The sequence below is a fragment of the Nicotiana sylvestris genome, chromosome 3, assembly GCF_000393655.2.
Source record: "Nicotiana sylvestris chromosome 3, ASM39365v2, whole genome shotgun sequence".
Lineage (NCBI taxonomy): Eukaryota > Viridiplantae > Streptophyta > Magnoliopsida > Solanales > Solanaceae > Nicotiana > Nicotiana sylvestris.
In genome coordinates this window covers 42,127,897-42,138,054 of record NC_091059.1, presented here as the reverse complement: position 1 = coordinate 42,138,054, position 10,158 = coordinate 42,127,897, and positions in this window count along the sequence as shown.

Genomic DNA, 10,158 nt, shown 5'->3' with positions numbered 1-10,158 from the left:
GGAGGCCCTATGTATAAAAGGCTCAACTCAAAGATTGAAGTCCTAATGTTCGCAAAAGGCGACTAGGGAATGGTGACCCTAAGTCTAAAAGGCTCAACTCAGGGATTGGAGCCCTAATGTTGGTGAAAGGCGGCTCGGGAATGGAGGCCCTATGACTAAAAAGGCTCAACTCAGGGATTGGAGCCCTAATGTTGGCAAAAGGCGACTAGGGAATGGAGGCCCTATCTCTAAAAAGGCTCAACTCAGGGATTGGAGCCCTAATGTTGGCAAAAGGCGACTAGGAAATGTAGTCCCCATGTCTAAAAGGCTCAACTCAGGGATTGGAGCCATAATGTTGGCAAAAGGCGACTAGGGAATGGAGGCCCTATGTATAATAAGTCTCAACTCAGGGATTGGAGCCCTAATGTTGGCAGAAAAGGCGACATGGGAATGGAGGCCCCATGTCTAAAAGGCTCAACTCAGCGATTGGAGCCTTAATGTTGGCAAAAGGTGACTAGGGAATGGAGGACCTACGTCTAAAAGGCTCAACTCATGGATTGGAGCCCTAATGTTGGCAGAAAAGGTGACTAGGGAATGGAGGCCCCATGTCTAAAAGGATCAACTCAAGGGTTGGAGCCCTAATATTGGTAAAAGGCGATTAAGGAATGGAGGCCCTATGTCTAAAAAGGCTCAACTCAGGGATTGGAGCCCTAATGTTGGCAGAAAAGGCGACTAGGGAATAGAGGCCCCATGCCTAAAAGGCTCAACAAAGGGATTGGAGCCTTAATGTTGGCAAAAGGCGACTAGGGAATGGAGGACCTATGTCTAAAAGGCTCAACTCAGGGATTGCAGCCCTAATGTTGGCAGAAAAGGCGACTAGGGAATGGAGGCCCTGTGTCTAAAAGGCTCAACTCAGGGATTGGAGCCCTAATAATGGCAATAGGCGACTATGGAGTGGAGGCCCTATGTCTAAAAGGCTCAACGCAAAGATTTAAGCCCTAATGTTCGCAAAAGGCGACTAGGGAATGGATGCCCTAAGTCTAAAAGGCTCAACTCAGGGATTGGAGCCTTAATGTTGGTGAAAGGCGGCTCGAGAATGGAGGCCCTATGTCTAAAAAGGCTCAACTCAGGGATTGGAGCCCTAATGTTGGCAAAAGACGACTAGGGAATGGCGGCCCTATCTCTAAAAAGGCTCAACTCAGGGATTTGATCCCTAATGTTGGCAAAAGGCGACTAGGGAATGGAGTCCCCATGTCTAAAAGGCTTAACTCAGGGATTTATGCCCTAATATTGGAAAAAAAGGCGACTAGGTAAGGGAAGCTCTATGTCTAAAAGGCTTAACTCAGGGATTGGAGCCCTAATGTTGGCAAAAGGCAACAAGGGAATGGAGACCCTATGTCTAAAAAGGCTCAACTCAGGGATTGAAGCCATAATGTTGGTAAAAGGCGACTAGGGAATGGAGGCCTTATGTCTAATAAGGCTCAACTCAGGGATTAGAGCCCTAATGTTGGAAGAAAAGGAGACGAGGGAATGGAGGCCCCATGTCTAAAAGGCTCAACTCAGGGATTGGAGCCTTAATATTGGCAAAAGGAGACTAGGGAATGGAGGACCCATGTCTAAAAGGCACAACTCAGTGATTGGAGCCCTAATGTTGGCAAAAGTCGACTAGGGAATGGAGGCCCTATGTCTAAAAGGCTCAACTCAAATATTGAAGCCCTAATGTTCGCAAAAGGCGACTAGGGAATGGAGGCCCTAAGTCTAAAAGGCTCAACTCAGGGATTGGAGCCCTAATGTTGGTGAAAGGCGGCTCGGGAATGGAGGCCCTATGTCTAAAAAGGCTCAACTCAGGGATTGTAGCCCTAATGTTTGCAAAAGGCGACTAGAGAATGGAGGCCCTATATCTAAAAAGGCTCAACTCAGGGATTGGAGACCTAATGTTGGCAAAAGGCGACTAGGGAATGGAGGCCCTGTGTCTAAAAGGCTCAACTCAGGGATTGGAGCCCTAATAATGGCAATAGGCGACTATGGAGTGGAGGCCCTATGTCTAAAAGGCTCAACGCAAAGATTTAAGCCCTAATGTTCGCAAAAGGCGACTAGGGAATGGAGGCCCTAAGTCTAAAAGGCTCAACTCAGAGATTGGAGCCTTAATGTTGGTGAAAGGCGGCTCGAGAATGGAGGCCCTATGTCTAAAAAGGCTCAACTCAGGGATTGGAGCCCTAATGTTGGCAAAAGACGACTAGGGAATGGCGGCCCTATCTCTAAAAAGGCTCAACTCAGAGATTTGATCCCTAATGTTGGCAAAAGGCGACTAGGGAATGGAGTCCCCATGTCTAAAAGGCTTAACTCAGGGATTTATGCCCTAATATTGGAAAAAAAGGCGACTAGGTAATGGAAGCTCTATGTCTAAAAGGCTTAACTCAGGGATTGGAGCCCTAATGTTGGCAAAAGGCAACAAGGGAATGGAGACCCTATGTCTAAAAAGGCTCAACTCAGGGATTGGAGCCATAATGTTTGTAAAAGGCGACTAGGGAATGGAGGCCTTATGTCTAATAAGGCTCAACTCAGGGATTAGAGCCCTAATGTTGGAAGAAAAGGAGACGAGGGAATGGAGGCCCCATGTCTAAAAGGCTCAACTCAGGGATTGGAGCCTTAATATTGGCAAAAGGAGACTAGGGAATGGAGGACCCATGTCTAAAAGGCACAACTCAGTGATTGGAGCCCTAATGTTGGCAAAAGTCGACTAGGGAATGGAGGCCCTATGTCTAAAAGGCTCAACTCAAATATTGAAGCCCTAATGTTCGCAAAAGGCGACTAGGGAATGGAGGCCCTAAGTCTAAAAGGCTCAACTCAGGGATTGGAGCCCTAATGTTGGTGAAAGGCGGCTCGGGAATGGAGGCCCTATGTCTAAAAAGGCTCAACTCAGGGATTGTAGCCCTAATGTTTGCAAAAGGCGACTAGAGAATGGAGGCCCTATATCTAAAAAGGCTCAACTCAGGGATTGGAGACCTAATGTTGGCAAAAGGCGACTAGGGAATGGAGTCCCCATGTCTAAAAGGCTCAACTCAGGGATTGGAGCCCTAATGTTGGCAGAAAAGGCGATTAGGTAATGGAATCCCTATGTCTAAAAGGCTCAACTCAGGGATTGGAGCCCTAATGTTGGCAAAAGGCAACTAGGGAATGGAGGCCCTATGTCTAAAAAGGCTCAACTCAGGGATTGGAGCCATAATGTTGGCAAAAGGCGACTAGAGAATGGAGGCCCTATGTCTAAAAAGGCTCAACTCAGGGATTGGAGCCCTAATGTTGGCAGAAAAGGCGTCGAGAGAATGGAGGCTCCATGTCTAAAAGGCTCAACAAAGGGATTGGAGCCTTAATGTTGGCAAAAGGCGACTAGGGAATGGAGGACCTATGTCTAAAAGGCTCAACTCAGGGATTGCAGCCCTAATGTTGGCAGAAAAGGCGACTAGGGAATGGAGGCCCTGTGTCTAAAAGGCTCAACTCAGGGATTGGAGCCCTAATATTGGCAATAGGCGACTATGGAGTGGAGGCCCTATGTCTAAAAGGCTCAACGCAAAGATTTAAGCCCTAATGTTCGCAAAAGGCGACTAGGGAATGGAGGCCCTAAGTCTAAAAGGCTCAACTCAGGGATTGGAGCCTTAATGTTGGTGAAAGGCGGCTCGGGAATGGAGGCCCTATGTCTAAAAAGGCTCAACTCAAGGATTGGAGCCCTAATGTTGGCAAAAGACGACTAGGGAATGGCGGCCCTCTCTTTAAAAAGGCTCAACTCAGGGATTTGATCCCTAATGTTGGCAAAAGGCGACTAGGGAATGGAGTCCCCATGTCTAAAAGGCTCAACTCAGGGATTTATGCCCTAATATTGGAAGAAAAGGCGACTAGGTAATGGAAGCTCTATGTCTAAAAGGCTCAACTCAGGGATTGGAGCCCTAATGTTGGCAAAAGGCAACTAGGGAATGGAGACCCTATGTCTAAAAGGGCTCAACTCAGGGATTGGAGCCATAATGTTGGCAAAAGGCGACTAGGGAATGGAGGCCCTATGTCTAATAAGGCTCAACTCAGGGATTGGAGCCCTAATGTTGGCAGAAAAGGCGTTGAAAGAATGGAGGCCCCATGTCTAAAAGTCTCAACTCAGGGATTGAAGCCTTAATGTTGGCAAAAGGAGACTAGGGAATGAAGGACCCATGTCTAAAAGGCACAACTCAGTGATTGGAGCCCTAATGTTGGCAAAAGTCGACTAGGGAATGGAGGCCCTATGTCTAAAAGGCTCAACTCAAATATTGAAGCCCTAATGTTCGCAAAAGGCGACTAGGGAATGGAGGCCCTAAGTCTAAAAGGCTCAACTCAGGGATTGGAGCCCTAATGTTGGTGAAAGGCGGCTCGGGAATGGAGGCCCTATGTCTAAAAAGGCTCAACTCAGGGATTGTAGCCCTAATGTTTGCAAAAGGCGACTAGAGAATGGAGGCCCTATATCTAAAAAGGCTCAAATCAGGGATTGGGGACCTAATGTTGGCAAAAGGCGACTAGGGAATGGAGTCCCCATGTCTAAAAGGCTCAACTCAGGGATTTGAGCCCTAATATTGGAAGAAAAGGCGACTAGGTAATGGAAGCTCTATGTCTAAAAGGCTCAACTCAGGGATTGGAGCCCTAATGTTGGCAAAAGGCAACTAGGGAATGGAGACCCTATGTCTAAAAGGGCTCAACTCAGGGATTGGAGCCATAATGTTGGCAAAAGGCGACTAGGGAATGGAGGCCCTATGTCTAATAAGGCTCAACTCAGGGATTGGAGCCCTAATGTTGGCAGAAAAGGCGTTGAAAGAATGGAGGCCCCATGTCTAAAAGTCTCAACTCAGGGATTGAAGCCTTAATGTTGGCAAAAGGAGACTAGGGAATGAAGGACCCATGTCTAAAAGGCACAACTCAGTGATTGGAGCCCTAATGTTGGCAAAAGTCGACTAGGGAATGGAGGCCCTATGTCTAAAAGGCTCAACTCAAATATTGAAGCCCTAATGTTTGCAAAAGTCGACTAGGGAATGGAGGCCCTAAGTCTAAAAGGCTCAACTCAGGGATTGGAGCCCTAATGTTGGTGAAAGGCGGCTCGGGAATGGAGGCCCTATGTCTAAAAAGGCTCAACTCAGGGATTGTAGCCCTAATGTTTGCAAAAGGCGACTAGAGAATGGAGGCCCTATATCTAAAAAGGCTCAACTCAGGGATTGGAGACCTAATGTTGGCAAAAGGCGACTAGGGAATGGAGTCCCCATGTCTAAAAGGCTCAACTCAGGGATTGGAGCCCTAATGTTGGCAGAAAAGGCGATTAGATAATGGAAGCTCTATGTCTAAAAGGCTCAACTCAGGGATTGGAGCCCTAATGTTGGCAAAAGGCAACTAGGGAATGGAGACCCTATGTCTAAAAGGGCTCAACTCAGGGATTGGAGCCATAATGTTGGCAAAAGGCGACTAGGGAATGGAGGCCCTATGTCTAAAAAGGCTCAACTCAGGGATTGGAGCCCTAATGTTGGTAGAAAAGGCGTCGAGAGAATGGAGGCCCCATGTCTAAAAGGCTCAACTCAGGGATTGGAGCCTTAATGTTGGCAAAAGGCGACTAGGGAATGGAGTCCCCATGTCTAAAAGGCTCAACTCAGGGATTTGAGCCCTAATATTGGAAGAAAAGGCGACTAGGTAATGGAAGCTCTATGTCTAAAAGGCTCAACTCAGGGATTGGAGCCCTAATGTTGGCAAAAGGCAACTAGGGAATGGAGACCCTATGTCTAAAAGGGCTCAACTCAGGGATTGGAGCCATAATGTTGGCAAAAGGCGACTAGGGAATGGAGGCCCTATGTCTAATAAGGCTCAACTCAGGATTGGAGCCCTAATGTTGGCAGAAAAGGCGTTGAAAGAATGGAGGCCCCATGTCTAAAAGTCTCAACTCAGGGATTGAAGCCTTAATGTTGGCAAAAGGCGACTAGGGAATGGAGGCCCTAAGTCTAAAAGGCTCAACTCAGGGATTGGAGCCTTAATGTTGGTGAAAGGCGGCTCGGGAGTGGAGGCCCTATGTCTAAAAAGACTCAACTTAGGGATTGGAGCCCTAATGTTGGCAAAAGGCGACTAGGGAATGGAAACCCTATGTCTAAAAAGGCTCAACTCAGGGATTGGAGCCATAATGTTGGCAAAATGCGACTAGGGAATGGAGGCCCTATGTCTAAAAGGCTCAACTCAGGGATTGGAGCCCTAATGTTGGCAGAAAAGGTGACTAGGGAATGGAGGCCCCATGTCTAAAAGGATCAACTCAGGGGTTGGAGCCCTAATATTGGTAAAAGGCGACTAAGGAATGGATGCCCTATGTCTAAAAAGGCTCAACTCAGGGATTGGAGCCCTAATGTTGGCAGAAAAGGAGACTAGAGAATAGAGGCCCCATGCCTAAAAGGCTCAATAAAGGGATTTGAGCCTTAATATTGGCAAAAGGCGACTAGGGAATGGAGGCCCTATGTCTAAAAGGCTCAACTCAGGGATTGGAGCTCTAATGTTGGCAGAAAAGGCGACTAGGGAATGGAGGCCCTGTGTCTAAAAGGCTCAACTCAGGGATTGGAGCCGTAATATTGGCAAAAGGCGACTATGGAGTGGAGTCCCTATGTCTAAAAGGCACAACTCAAAGATTGAAGCCCTAATGTTCGCAAAAGGCGACTAGGGAATGGAGGCCCTAAGTCTAAAAGGCTCAACTCAGGGATTGGAGCCTTAATGTTGGTGAAAGGCGGCTCGGGAGTGGAGGCCCTATGTCTAAAAAGACTCAAATTAGGGATTGGAGCCCTAATGTTGGCAAAAGGCGACTAGGGAATGACGGCCCTATCTCTAAAAAGGCTCAACTCAGGGATTGGAGCCCTAATGTTGGCAAAAGGCGACTAGGGAATGGAGTCCCCATGTCTAAAAGGCTCAACTCAGGTATTTGAGCCCTAATATTGGAAGAAAAGGCGACTAGGTAATGGAAGCTCTATGTCTAAAAGGCTTAACACAAGGATTGGAGCCTTAATGTTGGCAAAAGGCGACTAGGGAATGGAGGCCCTATGTCTAAAAGGCTCAACTGAAGGATTGGAGCCCTAATGTTGGCAGAAAAGGTGACTAGGGAATGGAGGCCCCATGTCTAAAAGGCTGAACTCAGGGATTGGAGCCCTAATATTGGTAGAAAAGGCGACTAGGGAATGGAGACCATTTGTCTAAAAGGCTCAACTAAGGGATTGGGGCCCTAATGGTGGCAAAAGGAGACTAGGGAATGGAGGACCCATGTCTAAAAGGCACAACTCAGTGATTGGAGCCCTAATGTTGGCAAAAGGAGACTAGGGAATGGAGGCCCTATGTCTAAAAGGCTCAACTCAATGATTGAAGCCCTAATGTTCGCAAAAGGTGACTAGGGAATGGAGGCCCTAAGCCTAAAAGGCTCAACTCAGGGATTGGAGCCATAATGTTGGTGAAAGGCGGCTCGGGAATGGAGAACCTATATCTAAAAAGGCTCAACTCAGGGATTGGAGCCTTAATGTTGGCAAAAGGCGACTAGGGAATGGAGACCCTATGTCTAAAAAGGTTCAACTCAGGGATTGTAGCCATAATGTTGGCAAAAGGCGACTAGGGAATGGAGGCTCTATGTCTAATAAGGCTCAACTCAGGGATTGGAGCCCTAATGTTGGCAGAAAAGGCAACGAGGGAATAGAGGCCCCATGTCTAAAAGGCTCAACTCAGGGATTGGAGCCTTAATGTTGGCAAAAGGCGACTAGGTAATGGAGGCCCTATGTCTAATAGGCTCAACTCAGGGATTGTTGCCCTAATGTTGGCAAAAGGCGACTAGGGAATGGAGTCCCCATGTCTAAAAGGCTCAACTCAGGGATTTGAGCCCTAATATTGGAAGAAAAGGCGACTAGGTAATGGAAGCTCTATGTCTAAAAGGCTCAACTCAGGGATTGGAGCCCTAATGTTGGCAAAAGGCAACTAGGGAATGGAGACCCTATGTCTAAAAGGGCTCAACTCAGGGATTGGAGCCATAATGTTGGCAAAAGGCGACTAGGGAAGGGAAGTCCTATCTCTAAAAAGGCTCAACTCAGGGATTGGAGCCCTAATGTTAACAAAAGGCGACTAGGGAATGGAGTCCCCATGTCTAAAAGGCTCAACTCAGGGATTTGAGCCCTAATATTGGAAGAAAAGGCGACTAGGTAATGGAAGCTCTATGTCTAAAAGGCTCAACTCACGGATTGGAGCCCTAATGTTGGCAAAAGGCAACTAGGAAATTGAGTCCCTATGTCTAAAAAGGCTCAACTCAGGGATTGGAGCCATAATGTTGGCAAAAGGCGACTAGGGAATGGAGGCCCTATATCTAATAAGGCTCAACTCAGGGATTGGAGCGCTAATGTTGGAAGAAAAGGTGACGAGGGAATGGAGGCCCCATGTCTAAAAGGCTCAACTCAAGGATTGAAGCCTTAATGTTGGCAAAAGGCGACTAGGGAATGGAGGCCCTATGTCTAAAAGGCTCAACTCAGGGTTTGGAGCCCTAATGTTGGCAGAAACGGTGACTAAGGAATGGAGGCCCCATGTCTAAAAGGATCAACTCAGGGGTTGGAGCCCTAATATTGGTAAAAGGCGACTAAGGAATGGAGTACCTATGTCTAAAGAGGCTCAACTCAGGGATTGGAGCCCTAATGTTGGCAGAAAAGGCGACTAGGGAATAGAGGCCACATGTCTAAAAGGCTCAACAAAGGGATTGAAGCCTTAATGTTGGCAAAAGGCGACTAGGGAATGGAGGCCCTATGTCTAAAAGGCTCAACTCAGGGATTGGAGCCCTAATGCTGGCAGAAAAGGCGACTAGGGAATGGAGGCCATGTATCTAAAAGGCTCAACTAAGGGATTGGAGCCCTAATATTGGCAAAAGGCGACTATGGAGTGGAGGCCCTATGTCTAAAAGGCTCAACTCAAAGATTAAAGCCCTAATGTTTGCAAAAGGCGACTAGGGAATGGAGGCCCTAAGTCTAAAAGGCTAAACTCAGGGATTGAATCCCTAATGTTGGCGAAAGGCGGCTAGGGAATGGAGGCCCTATGTCTAAAAAGGCTCAACTCAGGGATTGGAGCCCTAATGTTGGCAAAAGGCCACTAGGTATTGGAGGCCCTATGTCTAAAAAGGCTTAACTCAGAGATTGGAGCCCTAATGTTGGCAAAAGGCGACTAGGAAATGTATTCCCCATGTCTAAAAGGCTCAACTCAGGGATTGGAGCCCTAATGTTGACAAAAAGCGACTAGGTAATGGAGGTCCTATGTCTAAAAAGGCTAAACTCAGGGATTGGAGCCCTAATGTTGGCACAAAAGGCGACTAGGGAATATAGGCCCCATGTCTAAAAGGCTCAACTCGGGGATTGGAGCCTTAATGTTGGCAAAAAGCGATTAAGGAATGGAGGCCCTATGTCTAAAAGACTCAACTCAGGGATTGGAGCCCTAATGTTGGCAGAAAAGGCGAGTAGGGAATGGAGGCCCCGTGTCTAAAAGGCTGAACTCAGGGATTGGAGCCCTAATATTAGTAGAAAAGGCGACTAGGAAATGGAGGCCCTTTGTCTAAAAGGCTCAACTAAGGGATTATGGCCCTAATATAGGCAAAATGAGACTAGGGAATGGAGGACTCATGTCTAAAAGGCACAACTCAGTGATTGGAGCCCTAATGTTGGCAAAAGGCAACTAGGGAATGGAGGCCCTATGTATAAAAGGCTCAACTCAAAGATTGAAGTCCTAATGTTCGCAAAAGGCGACTAGGGAATGGTGACCCTAAGTCTAAAAGGCTCAACTCAGGGATTGGAGCCCTAATGTTGGTGAAAGGCGGCTCGGGAATGGAGGCCCTATGACTAAAAAGGCTCAACTCAGGGATTGGAGCCCTAATGTTGGCAAAGGGCGACTAGGGAATGGAGGCCCTATCTCTAAAAAGGCTCAACTCAGGGATTGGAGCCCTAATGTTGGCAAAAGGCGACTAGGAAATGTAGTCCCCATGTCTAAAAGGCTCAACTCAGGGATTGGAGCCATAATGTTGGCAAAAGGCGACTAGGGAATGGAGGCCCTATGTATAATAAGTCTCAACTCAGGGATTGGAGCCCTAATGTTGGCAGAAAAGGCGACAAGGGAATGGAGGCCCCATGTCTAAAAGGCTCA